Source organism: Pinus tabuliformis, chromosome 4_1, assembly GCF_031772625.1.
Source record: "Pinus tabuliformis cultivar Carrire ecotype Pingquan chromosome 4_1, CPIR1, whole genome shotgun sequence".
In the NCBI taxonomy this organism is placed as follows: domain Eukaryota; kingdom Viridiplantae; phylum Streptophyta; class Pinopsida; order Pinales; family Pinaceae; genus Pinus; species Pinus tabuliformis.
This window is the reverse complement of record NC_142303.1, coordinates 487,990,814-488,012,072: the sequence shown is the minus strand read 5'-3', so window position 1 is coordinate 488,012,072 and position 21,259 is coordinate 487,990,814. Positions and strand designations below refer to the sequence as shown.

The following is a 21,259-nucleotide window of genomic DNA, read 5'->3' as shown; positions in this document are numbered from 1 at the left end:
TGATGTGTATCCCCATCAAAATGATTATTTGGAAGAAAATTAACATCCTCCACTTTGGAAATCTTAGTGGAGGAAGAAAATGATCTCTTTGATACAACAGATGAAAAGGTGGATATTGAGAAATGATACACCAACTACTTAGCATTTAGAATTTCAATTGACATGAATGATTTCCCATAGATACTATCACAACAAACATACTATCAAATGAAGCTTTGTAGTCCAAAGTGTTGAGCTCCTTCCCTCTAGTTATCTATGCATAGCTGGCTGTGGCATAGGGTAAGAAATTGGAACAACATAAGGATCATGTCTGAGAGGAAGCATTATAGGAGTGCCAACAGTGGAAACCGTAGGCCTGACAATGGGTTGACCAAAAGTATCTCCATATACACTAGGAAGCCCTCGCTGAGAAGCATGATTAGCAGATTTCCCTGCAGATCATAAAGATTGATTTCCTTGACCAGTTATAGGTCCTTGTGGTGATGATACATCACTCCCATTCACACTAGGAATATCACTATTTCTATTTCATCTTCTATCCCTCTTCATTGAATTCAACCGAATAAAATACTTTTGCCCATTACCACCCACCTGTGTGGGAGTTCAAGAATAAAAAACTTCCTTGAGATCCTCCTCGAGTAAACTTTACCAATTTTTTCCAGACCAAGCAAGAACATCCCGCATTAACAAAGATACAAAATTTATCATTAAAATAATCAAAGGAATAGTATTCGATGTCCTACTTCTACCCACATATTCCTCCATCTTGAACAAAGTTGATTTCAATAAGTTCTCATATGTTAGCATTTTTGAAACATTTCCCACTAGTCCAATACCACCAGAGACATCATTGAAAACACAAAATGGATTACAACATTTACAACTATCTCACGACCCTGTACTATATGCCTAGCAGCAAGGGAACACGAGGTTATGATCCCAGTTTTAGGTGTGGCTAGGATACATGTTTTTGCACAATTTCCTTTTACTTCTCATTCTCAATTTACTGAGATTGAAGACGTCAACTCTCGAGCATTCATTAAGCTCAATCACAGCCAACTCCAGAGCCCTCAATGTTCACTTTTAAAATGACGATGCATTAACTATTCAAGTAGATAAGGATTATTTTCCACTCACTGTTATTAAATTTTCAAGGGAATTTTTAAGGTTGTTTACCGCAATAGTCTATTCACCAATACTTTTTCGTTTTGTAGATTTTCAACTGTAGTTACCAAGTTTTTTTCCAAGAGAATGCCAAATTCTTGACTCCTTTTGTGAGCCATTTTTTTCCAAACCAAGTCACCATACTTAAAAGTTCATATACACATACCTGATCTATGATCCCATTTAGTTTTCCTATAAAGTAAGATTTTTCTACTCCATTATGTAAGTAGATTTTCTATTCAATCAAATATAATGCAAAGAGTTCTCTGAAATAACCCTTGTTTGCCAAAACCATGATTCTGTCCAAATATTTATATTTCCCAGATTAATATTTGAAAATACTTAGACGAGATGAGAAATGATTAATTGACAAAGCACATGTTTGCATAAGGAGTCATTTAAGTGAATATCTAGAGTCTCTCGCCCTTGAAATCATTTGATCAACTCGAGCTAATGTATGTAGGCTCTTATAGTGCCTCAAACCTAATTTAATAGTCTTTACTTTGGAAACGATTTTTTATTTTAATTATGAGTTGTCACAACCTAATTTAGGTTGTCTAAAATTTGTTTATTGAATTTGTAGGACAACCCTCTAGAAATTAACCAGATAAGAGAAACAAAAGCATTATCCTTATAAAAAGTTTCAAAATAGTCACCATAAAGGTCACCATCGGAAAAATCGAATAGTTCAATCCAATTTGTTTATTTTCATGTAGGAAACGGAATGAATTGAGATACTAAGTTCATATCCACATTGTGTCAATAAAAAATATTCTCATTAATAGCCCACCACCACATCCTCATGCAGTCGCTATTTGCAGGAAAAATTCAGAACTCGATTGGGTTATAATTTATAAATAATAACTTCTCCTATACTCAACCCTCATTAGACCCTAAGGGTATAGAGCAAGAGTGGCAATCAAAAACATTTTGAAATAGACCGAAGTGCAAGTGAATATAAGGGTTCAGTTTTAACATAAAAAAAAATAATGATTTCATAAGAAAAGAAAACAATAACATCAAAAAACCCAAATGAATATAAATCTGCATTTCATTCTCACAAAGATAAAGTTAGAAAACCTGTGCGAGAATTTTTTTCCTTATAATAATAACAAGTCCACAAGAATATAGTCTAGAGGCAATTTGTAGGTTAGATCAATAAACTAATGATAAAGAATCTCGGATAGATATACAATTTGAAGCTATAAAAACCCCAAAAAATCACAAACCCAAATCAATATAGAGTTTTTAGAGTAATTTAATATATTGATATATTAGATAAAAAAAGAGAACAAATTGTCGAATGGACAAAAGACAAATGAATAGCACTCATCCATAAAAACTTTGCTGAAAATAAAATTATTGGAGAGGAAAGGAATCAAGGGATTAAATTTTTACCTATGTTCTTCCTCGGTCCAATTCCCTTGCAACGTTCCTGGTTGGATTTGAGTTTTTTCTTACATGTATCCCCATCAAAATCATTCGTTGCAAGACAATTAACATCCTCCACTTTGGCAATCTTAGTGGAGGAATAAAATTATCTCTTTCATACCACCCACGAAAATATGCATACTAAGCAATGGTACACCAATTGATCAACATTTATCAGATTAGTTGAAATTTATCATTTCCTATTGATACGATGACAACAAACATATTATCAAATGAATCTTTGTATTCCAAAGTGATCAGGTCCTTCTCTCTAATTATCAATGCATAGTTGGTTGTCGCTTAGGGTAAGCAATTGGAAGAACACAAGGAGCGTTTCCAGGAGGAAGTATTATAGGAGGGATAGTAATGAAAACCATAGGCCCAACAACGCGCTGATGAACAGTAGCTTCATATACACCAGGAAGCCCTCGCTGAGAAGTATGACTAGAAGATTGTCCTGTAGATCCTGAAGGTTGATTTCCTTGACCACTTATAGGTCTGTGTGGTGATTATACATCACTCCCATTCACACTAACAATTTCATGAATATTAGATCCTCTTATGTCCTTGTTCATCAAATTCAACCGAATAAAATTCTTTTGTGCATGACTAGCCACCTATGTGGGAGTTCGCGAAATAACAAAATTCCTTGAGATGCTCCTCCAGTCACCTTTGCAAAATTTTTCCACACCAAGCAAGAACATCCTACATCAGCAAAGATACACACATTATCATTAAAATGAGTCAAGGTAGATTTTTTGATGTCCTGCTTTTTGCCAAACATTCCTCCATCCTGAACAAAGTCAATTTCAACAAGTTCTCATTTGTTAACATTTTTTAAACATTTCTCACTAGTCCAATACCATCGGAGACATCAATGAAAACGCAAAATGGATTACGACATTGACAACTATCCCACGACCCTATACTATATTCCTAGCAGTAGGGGAACATGGGATTATGATACCAATTTTAGGTGTGGTTAGGATACATGGTTTTGCACAATTTCCTTTTACTCCTCATTCTCTATTTATTTATATTGAAGAATTCAACTCTCAAGGATTCACTAAGCTCAATAATAACCAACTATTTGGGAAATCAATGTTCACTTTGCAAATAGAGATACATGAAATATTCAAGTAGATAAGGATTATTTTCCACTAACTATTATATTAAATTTCAGGGGAAACTTTAAGGCTAGCGCAATAGTATATTCACCAATTCTTCTGGTGATAACTAATTTATAACAATTTAATCCAAACAAAATTACATTGTACAAGCTTATGGGGTTGGGGGAATGGTAAGAGGTGAGGATGAGTTTATGGTAATGGGCACACTTTCAAATGGAAGGACCATAGGTGGTGAAATAGAGAAGGTACATGGATGAAAACCATAAAGCACAAGTAGCACATAAGGGATAGTTAGTTGGAAGGTTTGTTCCCAACTTGAGATTGGAAAGAGAAACTTCTCTTGATTTTATTCATTGTTTATGGGGAGTAAGAGAGGATGATTTTCCTACTCGAGGTTACTGGGCCATCTCACAACTTGTCTGAGGATAGCTAGGAATGGTTTTTGACCACTCCTTGTTTTGAGCTACTGGAAAAAAGGGGAAAAAAGCATTGGAAAATGTCATTAGACAACACAAGAAAATACAAACTAGAGTAAAAGAACGTCCCACTATATCCAAGGACTTTCTTAAAGGAATTGAGTATTATGGGACCTATAAAGACTATTTGCTACTTCAAGCAATAAACATATAAATGATCCATCGGAATTGAAAATTTACATGATTTGTGAATATTTAAAGGTTTCAGATCATAGTTATCACTAACGAGACTCACAAGTTGAACTCATTGGTTACTGATTCATTGAGAAACTATTTTGACCCATTTCCATTACTGTCTTCTATAGATTTTCAATTGTAGTAGCCAAGTTTTTTCCAAGAGAATGCCAAATTATTGACTCTTTTGCCTAGCCATATTTTTTCCAAGCTGAGTTACCATATTTAATTTTCCTATAAAGTAAGATTTTTCTACAGTATTATGTAAGTAGATTTTCTATTCAATCAAATATAATGCAGAGAGTTGTATGAAATAACCCTTGTTTTCCAAAACCATGGTTCTGCCCAAATATTTCTATTTCCCAGTTTAATATTGGAAAATACCCACAAGAGATGAGAAATGACTAGACAAAGCACATGTTTCCATAAGGATTCATTTAAGGTAATATCTAGCGTGTCTCCCCTCTGGACTCATTTGATCAACTCCAACTCATGTATGCAGGCTATTAGAGTGCCCCAAACCTACTTTAAGAGTCTTTACTTTGGCAACTAATTTTTATTTTAATTATCAGATGTCACAACCTAAGTCACGTGGCCTTAAATTTGTTTATTGAATTTGTAGGACAGGGCCTCAAGAAATTAACTAGATAGGAGAAACAGAAGCATTATCCTTCTAAAATGTTTCAAAATATTCACCATATATACAACCATCACAAAAATCGAATGGTTCAATCAGATTTGTTTATTTTCATGTAGGAAATGGAATCAATTTAGATACTAAGTTAATATCCACATCCTTCCAATAAAAAATATTCTCATTAATATCCCACTGCGAGAGCCTCATGCAGTTACTCTTTGCAGGAAAAATTCAAAACTCGATTGGGTTATAATTTATAAACAATAACTTCTCGTGTACTTAAACATCAGAAGACCCTAAGGGCATAAAGTGAGAGTGGTAGTCAAATAAATTGTGAAAGAGACCCAACTATAAGTGAATATAAGGGTTTAGTTTTAACATAATAAAAATAGTGTTTTCAGGAAAAAGGAAAACAATAATATCAAAAAACCCAAACGAATATATATCCATATTTCCTTTGGACAAAGATAAAGGTAGAAAACCCACACCATAATGTTTTTCCTTATAATAATAACAAGCCCATAAGAACAGAACCTCGAGGCAATTTGTAGGTGAGATCAATAAACTAATGATAAAGAATCCTTGACAATTATAAACTTTGAAGCTCTAAAAATCACAAAAAAACACAAACCCAAATCAATATAAAGTTGTCACAGTAATTTAATATATTGATATATTAGATAAAAACACAGGAACAAACTGTCAAATGGACTGAAGCCAAGTGAATACCATTGGTCTATATAGTTATTGCATAATTATCAGAGATAAAAGGCATCCATGGCTTACTGTGCTGTTCTTGGGTCGATGGAATTCCCTTGCGACATTCCTGATCAGATTTGGAGCTCCCCTTTCCCGTTCCATTACTTTCAGATGCCAGATTCACATAAAGAGAACAAAAAGTTCGCCCTTTCTTAGCGTTTCCATTATCAACAACTTTCTCTGCTTTCACCATCAAGGACATCAAACAAGAACACATTTCTTGAAACTCAGGGCTTGGAGCATAAAATGAATTTTGGAAAACCTCTTGCTTAATGACAATATGTTCCACTAGTGACAGACTATTCTCAATCTCAGGATAGTCTTCAGTTGCAATCTAGCCAAGATCAACTCCAATATCTCCTCATGAAGACCCTTCCATACATATGGCACCATTGGAATATATTCTTTGTATTGATTTTCCGGTATAGATTTTTCAGTATCTTCAGTTTCCAAAGGCACTCGTTGAGAGCATTCCAGCAACACCAACATCATATTTTCGGAAACCCAATCGCTCACTCTTGTTATCAAATCCATGGCTTTCCCCAAACCCTTGCTTCTAAATTTCAAGGATTTTCTTCCAAATACTTGAATCTAACAATTTCATACACTTAGTTTCTTCAGTCCACATGCTTGCAGAGATACCAGATATTTCATCATTTCCAGATTATGCCTGTAAAACAAGAGGGCCAATCATATGCACGGAAGGAACTCTCCTCCAGAGCGCATTGACTATAGGACCATCAAGCTCATAAAATGTAATAATAATTACAAATTCGGCTTCGAGGGTGGTTTGTGCTTCACTTTTGAGAAACTAAAACATGTAATTGGGGGAGTGCGTGAGTTGCAATGATTTGGTGAGATCTTTTACATGCAATTGGGGCATTCCACAAATGAAGAGGATTATTTGATCCATGTACCTATTTGTGAAACAACTCTCATATGCAACAACAAGTAATATGATACAGAGTAAGCTCGCTCTTCGTAATCAAGAGGGGGTTAGAACTTAGAACCCAAAATCAGTGCAGTGAAAAATGAGTATTCGATAAGAGATATACCTTTGAGAAAAATATAACCATGGTGGACAACAAGAGGGATGAAGAAGAAAGCGGAGAAACCGCAAGCGCTATGCAACGAGACACACAACCCTTCGAGATAACGTTGAATATGCTTCACACAGGATAACCTTCATTTGTAACCAAGCTTGCAAGTTTCTCGCACGATGCATGAGGCTATTTGGTAACGAATTGTAACCGGCAAATAGTGGTTTCTAAACAATCTGATGGCATAAATTATTTCTATCGTCTAACAACAAAATCAATGACTCATAATTTTACATGTGGTATGGGAGGGGAGTTAGCCTCAGAGGGAAACCCCTTATGCCGTAATTATAAAATAAATATTTGGTAATGTGGCTTAGTCTATTATATTATATTATGTTATAATATTGTCTTATAATCATATATTATATTATAAGTTCTATTCTATATATAAGTGTTATATTTTAATTTATGAAAAGTTATTTAATATGGATATTGAAATGTTTTATTTGGTTTATTAAGATACTTTTATGTTAATAATATATTTTTGTTATAAATATTAAAGTTAAATTCAACATAAAATGAGTTAGATATCATGTAATACTAGTAGAACGACATTAAAAATATTAATGTGGTTGGACCATTTTACTAAATAAAATTTATCTATATATAAATGAATGTTATAAATAATAATTATGAACTTATTAGAATTGAAATAATCTGAAATCCCTAGTAAATTGGTGGGTGGGGAGCCAAGTGACATGAATCTAGTTTTTTAAATTTATTAAATGTAATGGGCCATTTTGCTCAATAAAATTTCCTTATATACAAATAAATGTTATAAATAATAATGAGGAACTTATGATGGAGGAAGTTAATAGAATTGGAATAATCTATAATCCCTAAGAAATTTGTGGGCAGCTAGCCACCTCAGAAGAATCAAATTTTAAAAATTTATTAGAAGTCAATGCAAACTAACAAACTATGTAACACACTACAACTATTAATAAGCATTGATACCAAGCATATGCTTAGCATATTCTTTTGAGAATCAATCTAAGTCAATGCAAACTAACAAAGTGTGTAACACACTACAACTATTAATAAGCATTGATACCAAGCATATGCTTAGCATATTCTTTTGAGAATCAATCTAGGCCCTCAATTAAGAAAAATAAACAAATCCTCATCCACGTTAAGTTGAAATAAGAATCTTTGAGCAATTAATAATTTTTTTTTTTGTATAAAATTTCAATTAATTTGTGACTAAATATAGAGTTGACTTAAAAGTAAGCTCCAAATTCAAAATTTTATTTAATGAGTCACATTGATTTTTTTGTTATTACTATATTGTAATAAATATTATTTTATTATTTTTTAAAGTCCATTCACTTCGTATGGGATTATACAAGACTTCTAAAGAAAAAATATGAATGAATTAACCTTTTATCCCGATATTAACTTCTTCTTTTTTAAATATAACTGACATTTATATAATATAACTTTTATTATAAACCATATTACACAATAAACACCTATGTATATAGATTCGTGGTGTTTCAGATTGCACCTCAGGTATTTAGTAGACCAGTAGATTTGGACTTGTGGACCATATATCTATTTATACTTTAACCTCCACTTGTTCTCTGCACCATGTACATAGATTCGTCGTGTTTCAGATTTAACCTCCGGTATTTAGTACAGCCCGCGATCGTTGACTTTTTCTTATCAACATTCGTCGTCACCTATGTACATAGATTCGTCGTGTTTCAGATTTAACCTCCGGTATTTAGTACAGCCCGCGATCGTTGACTTTTTGTTATCTACATCCGTCGTCACCTATGTACATAGATTCGTCGTGTTTCAGATTTAACCTCCGGTATTTAGAACAGCCCGCGATCGTTGACTTTTTGCTATCTACATCCGTCGTCACCTATGTACATAGATTCCTCGTGTTACAGATTTAACCTCCGGTATTTAGTACAGCCCGCGATCGTTGAGCTTTTGTTATCTACATCCGTCGTCACCTATGTACATAGATTCCTCGTGTTTCAGATTTAACTTCCGGTATTTAGTACAGCCCGCGATCGTTGACTTTTTATTTATGTACTTCCGTCGTATTCGGCTTAAGCAGCAGTAGATTTGGACTCGTGCACCATATCTCTATTTAACCTCCACTTGTTCTCTGCACCATCTCATCTCATTCCTGCTTTTCTTTCTGGAATTTGTTTTGTTGTTTTGGTTCATATCAATGGCTTCGAAGCTCGTATTAGCGTTGGGTATTTGCATTTTCGCTCTTTTCATGTTATCTCCCGTACCAGCCGGACCAGGTAAAATACCACTCAATCACATGTTACGTAGCAAAGTTGAAAAGCTTGGAATTCCTCCCTTATTACAATAGTGTTGTATCATCCTAATGTCCTCTCAGCCGATCTCTAACTCTTCACCATTTTATGTTATAGAATATATGCAGGGTTCATAACATGATCAAATATGTGATTTTAGTAAACGTAATATAAAAATAAAAATATCAAAACAAAATTCAGTTATGTTGGAAAAAATTCGCTTAATAGTTTATTACTAATTGTAAAATTATTTGATGTGTACGGCACATACAGAACGTCCCACCGTGGAGAGATACTGCTGCATTACCGGCCCCAATGGTTTGTGCATCCCACAGCCCTGCCCTCCTCCCGAGGCACATGGTGTAGCCGAGGGGGCTGTTGGTGCATCAGATGGTGGTCACCGCTAGATAGAATAATTAGGCTAGGTTTCGGTGCAGACTTGGATCTATATAAAGTACTCCATGACTGTTTAGGTTTGTTTAGGAGCTAATAAGAAGTGCAATAGCATTCATTATTTTATAGTATAAAGTACTTTATCACTGTTTGGGTTTGTTTGGGAGCTAACAAGAAGTGCAATAGCTCATTATGTTATGTGTTACGCTATTTTGATGATTGATCTGTTAAATGTGTGGCCATTTTGATAATTGATTTGGTTAAATGTTAATATTTATTTGTGTTTTTTTTATAATAGGTTTTGGCCACTTTGTTGAGTGGTATATTAAAGGTTTTAATGTTGAGTGGTATATTAAAGGTTTTAATGTTTATGTGTGAGTTTTCTCTAAATATTTTAAATATTTTGGTATATTAAAGGTTTTAATGTTTATTTGTGTGTTTTTCAAATATCTTTGAATATATAGTTTTCTATTTAGATTCACAGGTCTTGGAAATGTGAAGTGAGATTAAACAATTACATCAATTCTAGTTATAAAGGAAGCAATGTATAATTCATAATTTTTAATTGTTTTAGGACTCAATATAGATTCATTTGAACTTTGGATTTATAGAGGGTTTATTGGTTCAAATCTATTGAAAGCGCAAATTTTTTTGAGAATGAAAATTTTGAAGAATATTTGATTCATTTAGAAAAATGATAAATCCTAAGCTTATAGGAATTTATAATTGTTCTTTAAAGATTTTATTCATTTCAATATTTGATAAATAGTAGATTAAGATGGATATATACTAGTTCCTTATACTCAACATTCTTTTGATATATATATATATATATATATCCCCAACCAATTCAACCGTGACTATAAAAAAAAATAAGCATCTTTTTGGTTTTAAGCATTTTTTTTTAATAATTATTTTGTAGATTATGTATATATTGACACTGAAATATTTTATTGAAAATGATTACTGAATTATTTTATATAAAGGCACATTATCCACACTAAAATGTTTTCACTATAAAAAAAATTTAATACATTATACATATAGTTGTCATTAAAACATGTGTTTTTAGATGGTTAATATATTTTTAAATACACACTTAAGCAATAATATCTATCGATCTATATATATGAAATATTTGCCTAAATATTGTGGATTACCATTTTTTTTTTTTTTTTTTTTTTTAATTCACTAAAGGAAATATGATGACCATATGTTTACTGTTAATGTTTATTAAGGGTTGTAATGTGTTACAAGGTTTGATAGGTTGCATTGACTTTTAATAAATTTAGAAAAACATATTCATGGGTGGTGATGTTTGTGAACCAATTTCCTATTTGACATTATTCCAATTCTAAGAAATAAATTTAAAAGATTAGATGTGTGCCAAGTGCCTCATGACCCACCAATTTCCAATTTCATAGGGATTTGACATTATTCCAATTATAATAATTCCCTCCATGATAACTTTCTTATTACTATTTATAACATTCATTTATATATAATAGCTCATTTTCCTCTTCAACTTAAAGTTGTGTAATTTCTTTTCCTCCTCAACTTACAGTTTACCCATGAACTTTTTATACATGATTAATAAGGTAAATGTGTTCATTGGTTAAACATTTTTAGTGTGTCGCAATTGTTTATTTTGTTATATTTATGAAGCCTTCGGTTATATCAACCACATTAATATTTTTAATGTGGTTGTACTAGTTTACTTAATGTTCATATCAAGTTTTGTTATTATTATTTTTGAAATGCCACATATGAACTCTATATTAAGAACAAACAAAAATTATTCTTCTACAACATGCTAAGGATTTGGAAGCAATCTAATCTCTTGTACTTTATAGATATACTATTGCTATAAAATTATTTAATTCAAGATTGAATTTGATTTTTTTTTAAATAATAAAAAATAATATATTTACCTTATAATGAAAAGTGAAAATCTTTTTTTTTTTTTTTTTTTACTTTTAATTACTTTATCTCTATATAAAGTTTACATAACATTGAAATATTCTAATTGGGGTTATGAATTTATTTTTTTTATTCATATAATTTTTTTGAATTACTATTTGTAAACTCTATTTACCATGGAATGAATTGCACATGGTGTAAAATATATATTATTATCATTTCAGATTGTCCATGTCAACTCCATACTTGGTGTACTAATTACATATCTCCTGAAGGAGACAATTATAGAGAAAATTAAAGATGTTTCACTATAAATTGCTTTATATCTCTATATATAAATATAAAGTAGAATTAACTTGTACATTGAAGTTCCTTGGATGGGGTGCTTGTCAAAGAATAGGTGGGGGCATAATGCATTAGTGGAGGGACATGACATTAAGTGTTGTAGATACCATGCAACAATTTCATTTAAGGCTACTAGTTTAAATGATTATTTTAGGTGGAGATGAAGCTCATAGATGAAGATTCATGCTTGCAAAAATGGTGGATTCATTGCTACTAAAGGGCCCTATTCTTGTTGGATAGGGAATGAATGAATGGAATCTCATATTGCAAATAAGAGAAATTTAGTATAATGGTTTGAGTTGACACCAAAGATATTATGTGAAAAGCCATTATTGGAAGTAATGCTTGGAAGACTTCTAAGTTGTCACCACCTGTAAGTGTGTGACTTCTTATGTTATTAGTTGTATCAACTATTTTTAGTATTCTACATCCCCTTTTCTAGGATCTAGAAGTATCATGTATTCTTATGTATGTAATCTTTGTGAGATCAATAAAATTATTGTATTAACTATTTTTAGTATTCTTCATCCACTATTCTCTGATCTAGAAGTATCATGTATTCTTATGTATGTAATCTTTGTGAGATCAATAAAATTATTGTATGATTAGTGTTGTGTGAACAATCTCTTCCTCTATCTCTATTTTCTAACATGGTATGAGAGTGGGTTCTAAATGCTACTAAAATATGAGAAAGCCCTTAATTTTATTACTGTAAATAAATAACACAGGAGATTGTGTTTTGTAAGTAAATTATATTATTAATTTTTGTTTGTAGATTTGTTTTCATTATTGCCAATGGAAAAGTGGTTTTACGTGCTGCCTAGGAAATTTATCCTGTGAGGTTCTATGTTAGAGGATATCCAGATTTGTTCTTCAGTCGATGTGAAAGAGCAATTCGGCAAATTAAGAAGGCGTGGGAGTTCATTCCAAATTGGAAAGGAGTCATTCACCACTCAATGATCTTTATGTTTGTCACCCACACTTATGGTGATCTTTATGTTTGTCATGCACACTTATGGTAACTAGGGATGCGGCGATAGACAAGTTTGAATACAATGATGGTCAAAATTTGCTTCAACGATCAGCCAAAGCGTAATAATATTTTCTTCAGGATTTTGAAATCCGTCCAATGGTTTTGCGATTTTGCTAACGGATCTCTCTCCCTGTATCCAGAAGCACTGTTTTCGCTGTTGTTAAAACACATTGTGGATTATGTGACCAGTTTCGTGGATCTCTGTGTCGAGGTATTATCCATGCCAGTTTAGGGACTGGGATCTGTTATTATCCAACAACCGTATAATATCGAGGTTAGTGGTTTGGGCAGCAATTTTTGTGTTGCCGTTCCGGCACAGGGATATCAGACATCGGCGTTATATAGCGGAGCAACTGTCATCATTGCTTTGTTGTAGACCTCGAGAAGCTTAGCGCTGTCGACAAGTATAAAGCCATATAATGAGGACGTCATGGAGAGTCGAGAGCCAAATATTATTGATTGAGTGTTTGTGTATGCAAGTTTGTGGTGTGAATTGTAGTATGTTATTATATGGTGTAAAAATCAAATAACGCAGAATTATTAAGAACAACTTAATTTCATGTGAAGTTAGTGTTATTTGTCATGTTTTAACAATTTGAGTAATAGGTTATTTATACAAGGTCAAGATCAAGTTGTAGAATTGTCTATTGAATACATTTTGTACCCATAATTCTATCCTAGATAATTAGTGAATATAGGGGTATCCTAAAAGATATATTCAACATATGGTGGAAGTTCCATAAGATGGTTGGGTATGGAGACTCACCCATTGTGCTCTGGAGGTTGAGAATATAGAAAATTTTAGGGGCCAATGTTAGCACGAGGGAAAATTCTAAGGGTTTTTATATTTTGGAGCCCATTTGTTTTTATAATACACCCATTTATTATAATTAGCCCAACATTTATTTAAAAAATAATTATTTATGACATTTTAGCCATTAAAAAAAAAATTAGGATAAACCATGCAAATCCCTATCCACCTAGTTTGGGAGGCTAGATTTGCTTGCAAGGATTTTGTGGGTTGGGAGGTTAGATTTTCTTGCAATAGTGTGATTCTCTAGTTTGAGAGGTTGGATCTCAATCGGCCTCATTTGATTGCAAATCTAGGAGTCTCCATTAGGGCACACTTCTTTAGAGCATTCACTGACATGCAAGGCTTCAACATTGGAATATTCACCATATTGGTGCCTTTGACGATCTATGCATGCATGGGACTACATGCAAGATCCTTTGTGCATGATTTACTTTGTGTTTTGCTCCTCCTTTCACTCAGCAACTGCCTAGTTCTCTCTCGAACTTGTTGTAGGTGTCAAGTCTTCTCATTAATCACTACATGCAAGATGCTTTCTGCATGTCTCTCCAGAACTTGTTGTAGGTGTCAAGTCCTCTCATTGATCAGCACTATGGTGCATTACCTTGGATCTTCAGCTAGTGATGCTAAATCATGAGTATTGTAACATATTTTCTGAATCAATAATTGTTTTTGTTCTTTCAATTTTTTTAGTGTTTTTGCTCCGCAAAGCTGTGTGTTCAACCTTTACTAGCTAGTTCATATGTGGAGGTTTTCTAACACATATACATGGTATGAAAGCCTCGACCCAGGTTTGATTCCCCCGAGTTGCATTTGAGGGGGGGTTTTGGAAGAATCACCGCACCTCTATGGAATCCGTAATTTCCACCGTGGGGATGTTAGTTATTGTTTTCGAATGTTTACCAACACTTGCGGGTTTTGGTGTAACGGAAAACCTCTTCAATTATTGTATCAAGAGGAACTCGAGGTCATGCCTATTCTTTTATAGATTATGGTAGTAGCAATTACTTTCAACTACATGCCCAGACAAGCTCAAATAGTTCTAGAAAAGCCTAGACATATTCCTCTTCATCGTGTGCATCAAACCTCATCTCACAAACATATTAAAAATACATTAAGTATAATGGAACATAGAGTGTCATTGTTGTACCTCACATAATGTCAAATATGCTACTTATTTTCTACTAATTCCTTCTACCTTTTGTGGATTTTAAGAAACCCATATCATAGGTAGGAGACTTTCATTGTCCATACTGTCAAATCAATCACAATTAATTATACGAGTAGTTGAGATTCATTGATGATGGAAACCAATGTATCCAAATTGTAATTGTATTTCTTATGAGGGCTTAGATTAGGACCTAGATTACATAGGCATTCCCACAAAAAAGAACAATTCATAAATCATTCATCTCATTAAGTTCCCACATATGCACAATTTTCTACTGTTGCACAATGGTCACATGCATAGTTGATCATGAGTAAGCTAGCTCCTTGGCACAAGTATTAACGACTACCTACTATGATTCCACCACCAACTCTACACTTGGATGCAATAAGAGTGACATGTGTAAAAATGCAATGACTCTCATAAATACTGATAACACAAACTTCTATACTTTCAAGTTCAATGATTTAACAACTTCAACAGTAAGTAGTAAACATAAAGTGTAAGAAACCAACATATAGTGCACCCCATGCAATTGAATCCAATTAAATGAGAAGAGAGAACACCACTTGGAAAATGGAGCACCACCACCAAACCATGAATCACCTCTGATTCCGCCCGAGCTGAGGTTCTTGCCATGGATCAACTGCCTCCAATTGATCTATGCAACGGGTATTTAATACCCTCTTTCATGATATGGTTTCCATTAGCAGTGTCCCACTTTATGGGTCTTTTTAATCCATTTTCCTAGGTTTATCTTAGAAAATCTCGCCTTTATATCCCACGAGGCTTTTCCTCATTGATCCAAAATCTTTTGCTTATAGATGTGTTAAAGAATTACATGCATAAATTGTAGTTTAACATAGAAAACTTAATGTGCATATGAGAGAAGAGGAGAAACACATAAATCATGAAATATGACAAAAAGACTTGATAACAGAGTTCGTCTGACTTGGACTATGTCTCTAGGCCCTGCTTGGTCAATGGGGAGGCCTTCATTCATTAAATGGCATGAGAAAAAGGAGTACAAGCATGAGTTACAAAAAAGGAGTTTTATACCTCAATACTGAAAAATGACCGAGAAATGCAGAACTCTCATGGAGAAACAACCAAAACCATTGCATTCGTGGCATCGAGAAGTGTTGAAATGATATAAAATTTGTCAAATTATGACAAAGTGAAAATTCGCCCCTCCTACAAAATTCTACCCTACACTGCGTGCATTGCCTCCTCTCCCTGGGCACACTGATAAACTGTGTTTTAAATATAAATTGTGGTGGCACATTTCTTAAAAATGTTGTTGGCGCAGTTGGTTAAGGATTTGTTTATTATGGACGAGGTCGGGCAGTCAAACCCCGCCTCCTCCTTTTTTATAACAGATTCCCTTTTTTTAGTAAAAAAATGGTTGTTGGCTGGGTCGGGCCCGCCTTGGGTGGCCTACCCACTTTACCCACTATACCCACCTCCGTTGGTTGTCCTTTAAATTTTGGTGGTTGTTTTTGTGTGGGCGTGGTTGGGTTCATGCCCCAAGGGTTGGCCCACCACCCATTGTTGGTTACGGTGCTGAGCTGTGGGGTGGCGGGGTCATGGCCACCCACCCCATGTTAATTGCTGCATTATTTGGGTTGTGTGGAGGGGTCGGGGGTCATGACCCTCCTCTCCATAAATAACTATATTGTTATGCGGATTCAGTTGGGGTGGTGGGGTTGGTGGCCTCCCACCCCCTTTTTAATTTTTTTTTGTTTAAATAAAACTAATTGCGCATCTTTCGAAAATTTGGTTTTGGACCAAAGTTGTCTTTTTAACAAGGCAACAATTTTGCCTAGAATCTGGCCAGAGTTGGCTAGGTTGCGTCTGCCGGAAAAAGTCCAAATTGTGCCTTCATTAATCATGCTGAGTCATCAAAAGTCAACCTAACTTTGATTACCTCTATGTCCTTCATCCAGACTCAGATTGGAGTGCCATTCACACAATTGGAATTAGGGCAACGAGCACTTTGATCTGATGTCAAGTTCATCACCTTTCCACCACTTTCAATTTTGAGATTTTTCCATGCCACTGTGTCTGGAGATCCACCTGGATCAATCCTCCACATTGAGGAACCTTTGGACTGCCAAAAACTTTATCAGTCAATTGGCAAGTGAGGGAATTGTTCCCTCACTCTTTCTTTTTCCAGCAATTTTGCCTGGCTAGGGTGCATCCCCTTGAAACCAACTTGAAGTTATTCCACATCTCCCTGTTGTCAAGTCCTAGTTCTTCTGTCAAGGATGATGTCTTCACGTAACTCATCGAAATACCCTGGTGCAAAGTCATCAACTATAGGAACTATGCCCACCTCCTCGGTGTCCATAATCAATGGTGGCTCATACAGCTTTAAGTTCTGCACATTCACTATGGAGTACATTTTCATATATATCGACAAATCGAGACGAAAGGCATTGTTCCCAATCTTTTCCAAGATGATGAATGGACCATACTAGATTGGTCGCAACTTCTTCCATTCTCCCTTCTTCCTGTCCTTACTGATACGGAACCACACTTTTTCACCCAATTCAAATTGATGGTTGACTCGGTGTTTGTCGTTTCGAGGCTTGTACCATGCTTGACTTTTCTCCAACTGCTCATGTACTCCTTAGTGAATCAACTGGATCCGCTGAATGAACTACTGTGCTTTTTCCCTGTCGACAGGTCCATAGGAGTCATTTTCCCTTCCAAAGACCATATGAAAAGGGTCTTTTGGTAGGTAGCCAAAACATGTCTCAAATGGTGAAAGATGCATAGATGAGTCACTGCTCGGTTGTAGGAATGCTACACATATGGAAGATGCTCATTCCACAACTTAGGATGTTCTCCACAATAGCCTCACAACAAGTGCACCACGGTGTGGTTTACAACCTCTGTCTGTCTGTCAGTCTGTGGATGGAATGTCGTGATTCTTTTCAACTCTGTGCCCATCATCTTCCACAAGTTGGTCCAAAAATCTCCAAGAAAGCGAGAGTCCCAATCTGACACAATCGATGTGGGCAACCCAAAATGGACCCAAACATTCTGAAAGAAAAGATAAGCAGTTTTCTCTACAGTGATCTGCTTTTTACAAGGAATTAAAATACACATCTTACTAAAATGGTCAACAACGACATACAAATAGTCGTGACTTTTTCTAGACAAAGGAAAACCTCCTACAAAATCCATCGACACACATTCCCATGGACGAATCGAAATAGGGATTGGTGTGTCTAGCCCGAGTTTACTATTAGAGGGCTTTGAAACATAACACATCACACAACCCTTTACATAGCGAGTCATAATGTTCTTCATATGAGGCCAAAAGAAATCTTTGTACATAACACAAAGTTTTTTCGACACCAAAATGACAAGACACAAGGGAGGTGTGGGCCTCTCGGATTACATGTACGCTTTCTCCTGTGGGTATGCATAATTTGCTGAGGTGATACAACAATTTCCCCTGCAAGTGATAGTTGTCCACGTGTGAACCATGGGTTAGTTTTGCATAAATCTCCTTAAAGTCATCATTGTTAGCATATTGTTCAACATAACTTTCAAAAGATAACAAAGCAGTATGCAAAATAACATAATCAGAAATAGGAAGGCGAGATAGCATATCAGACACTTTGCTGCTAATGCCCTTCTTATACTTTATTACCAGATGAAAATGTTGAAGAAAACCCATCCACCTGAAATGACGAGATTGTTGCAACTTGGTTTTTGACTAAAGAAAATTCACATACATACACGAGTATAATGAAAAAAAATCTCATATAGTTTCTACACCATTGTATTCTTAATACCAAGGATTGTCATGGTATTGGTCCACAGTAATGAGCGCGACAATGGATATTTGATCCCATCAAAGAATACCATTGGAATAACTACAAAATTTGCCTAAGGTATTGTCTAAGGGATAATTTATATAAGGATATGAAGGTCAAAATGTTATGTGCACGTGATTTAGTTTATTGATGAAATGTTTCATATGAAATAAGTGTGTACCTAGTAGTGTGATGATGGATCAAATCTTATAGATCTGAAACGACTACACATTGAATAATCTTCTTATGGGTTGATATATTTGTGATGATGATGTTATGATGTGTGTCTTTTACAATATGTCCCTAGATTTGGGTTTTATTGATGATCTATTATGCAATGAAGGTATTATTTGGTAGTTATAGATATATACACAGTGTTTCTTCGGAAAAATTGTGTAGAGACAAGGATCAACTTTTTTGTAGTAGCATATTGATTCTATAGTATGGACATATTTGTATGTAGGTATGTTTCTTGAAAGGAACATACATACGTAAAACTGTCTTAGAAGGGACACTTACATATATGCTAGGGTTTTATTGTACATGATGTATGATCAGTCTTGCTGTGTCTACTACTATATGTCAATGAAGTCATTCCATGTTGATCTATGTTTGAAAATGTTGATTGAGGTTGAACTCATTACGTTGTGAAATTTTTAATAGCAATGATGTCGCTATGAGATGATCTGTATTTGGTTTAGAAATATGTGACAAGTTCGGTGTGTGTTTCAGTGACTGATTTCTGTAGTGCAGTGATTCAGTTTTTGGGTTCACTGTTTTGATATATGTACGTGGGATATCTCAAGATAATGCAAGTATATAAGAATGTATTTCTCATAATAATAATTTATATGTTTTGACATAAGGCTGACTAGGATTTTCAGTGATGAGATCAGGTTTCTGGGATGAACACTAGGTGGTATGACATATTGATGAAGAGTATATAGTGAATTGAAATGACCTAGTTTTTTTGGTTGTTTGAGATTCAATATTTGATTTATTCAATGATTTGGTGATTAATTTGGTTCAATGATTTGATACAGTGTTGGTTTCAGTATTATTGTCTGATATTTAGAATGGATCCAGTTTCAAATATTTTGAAAAATGATCCACAAAGAGCAAAGGATAAGGGGGTTGTAACTCCCTTCGAGTAGAAGCTTAAAAAGAAGAGAATGTTATAGCCTTCTGGATGTGGGTGCCTACAGATTATTATGCTTTTGTACCAATACAAGTATTGTAAGAAATTTCTCTTTATAATAAAATAAGAAGCCAAAGAAGACAACAATGGTGGTTCTTTCCCACATTGGGTTTCCACCTATCCTAGTGTTCATGTGTTGCTTGTGTGTGCTGACTTATTTTGTTATTAATACACTCGATTCTTATTTAATTAATGTTAAATGAAGCACTTATATATTACCTCAAGTTAAACATATGAGGAATTAACTAAAAAAGTTAGTGAACTGGATATATTCTACTTTCCTGCATCGCAGTCATGTACATATGTAGGTTTACTTCATGAAAGTTGCATATAGAAATATAAATATAAAAAGAAAAGTTTAACTAGTTTAAAATATTGATTCACTACCCCCGTCTCAGTATTTTTCTAACATTTGGTATCATATAAAGTCCTTAAGAATAGGCTTGGTCACTTAAAGGAAGATTCATAAAGATGAGAAACCAAGAAGGATCATCATTTACCAGGCCACCATTGTTCAATGGATCCAATCTGTTTTTTTGGAAAGTCATAACAACAACTTCTCTACAATCACTTAGAGAAGATGTTTTGGGAACCGTTGAATGATGCTATCAATATCGATCCTCTATTCCCATAGATCAAATAAAAAAGGAAAACTATGAGACCAATCCAAAGGTTGTCAATGCTCAATTAGGAAGCTTGGAAGAATCAAAATTTGTTAAAGTCATGCACTTGAATACTAGAAAAGCTATATGGGACAAGATCATCCAGAGTTATAAAGGTGACACCAAGGTAAAGAGTGCCAAACTTCAAACTCCTAGAATTTAATATGAAACTCTCAAAATGCATAATCATGAAATTGCAAGTTTCTTTGTTATGGTAGATGACATCATGAATTCTATGAGAAATCTTGGTGGCAAAATGAAAGAAACATTAATGGTTGAGAAAATCTTAAGATCTCTAACACCAAAGCTTGATTCAAAAGTCTCTCCCATTGAATAAATGTAGGATTTGAGGAACCTTACTATTGAAAAACTTCATGGGATTTTAATAGCCTACGAAATGATAAAAAGGGGTCCCTCAGATAGAAGAGAAGTTGCATTCAATGCTACTTCTAAAGGAAAGTAAAAGGAGCAGGTCAAGGACTGAGGATATGTATCAGATACTTAAGAGGTGAATTTCATAGAGAAACTCCAAGTGGGTACTCGAATATTTAGAGGTAAGCTTCCTTTCAAATGTTTTTCTTATGAAAGAGTTGGTCATTATGCTGCTAAATTCCCTTATAGAGAAAACCATGAGAAAGGAAAATATGCTACAAAAATGAAGGTTAGAAGAAGGCTTGAAAACAAGAGAATCTTCTACACACATGAAGATAGGGATGGTATTTCAAATGGAGAAGAAAGTGTGTCTA

General features: G+C 34.3%; 1 long non-coding RNA gene and 1 pseudogene across 1 annotated transcript; one reads left to right on the top strand and one right to left on the bottom strand.

Annotated features, from left to right (window-relative positions):
* Positions 1 to 249: 249 nt before the first annotated feature.
* Positions 250 to 5,964, bottom strand: LOC149176639 (transcription factor MYBS1 pseudogene; annotated as a pseudogene).
* A 3,049-nt stretch (positions 5,965 to 9,013) lies between these two features.
* On the top strand, positions 9,014 to 9,771 carry LOC149176638 (uncharacterized). Its single transcript, XR_016258658.1, has 2 exons — positions 9,014 to 9,138; positions 9,427 to 9,771. It is a non-coding gene; the product is annotated as an uncharacterized LOC149176638 (long non-coding RNA).
* Positions 9,772 to 21,259: the final 11,488 nt, after the last annotated feature.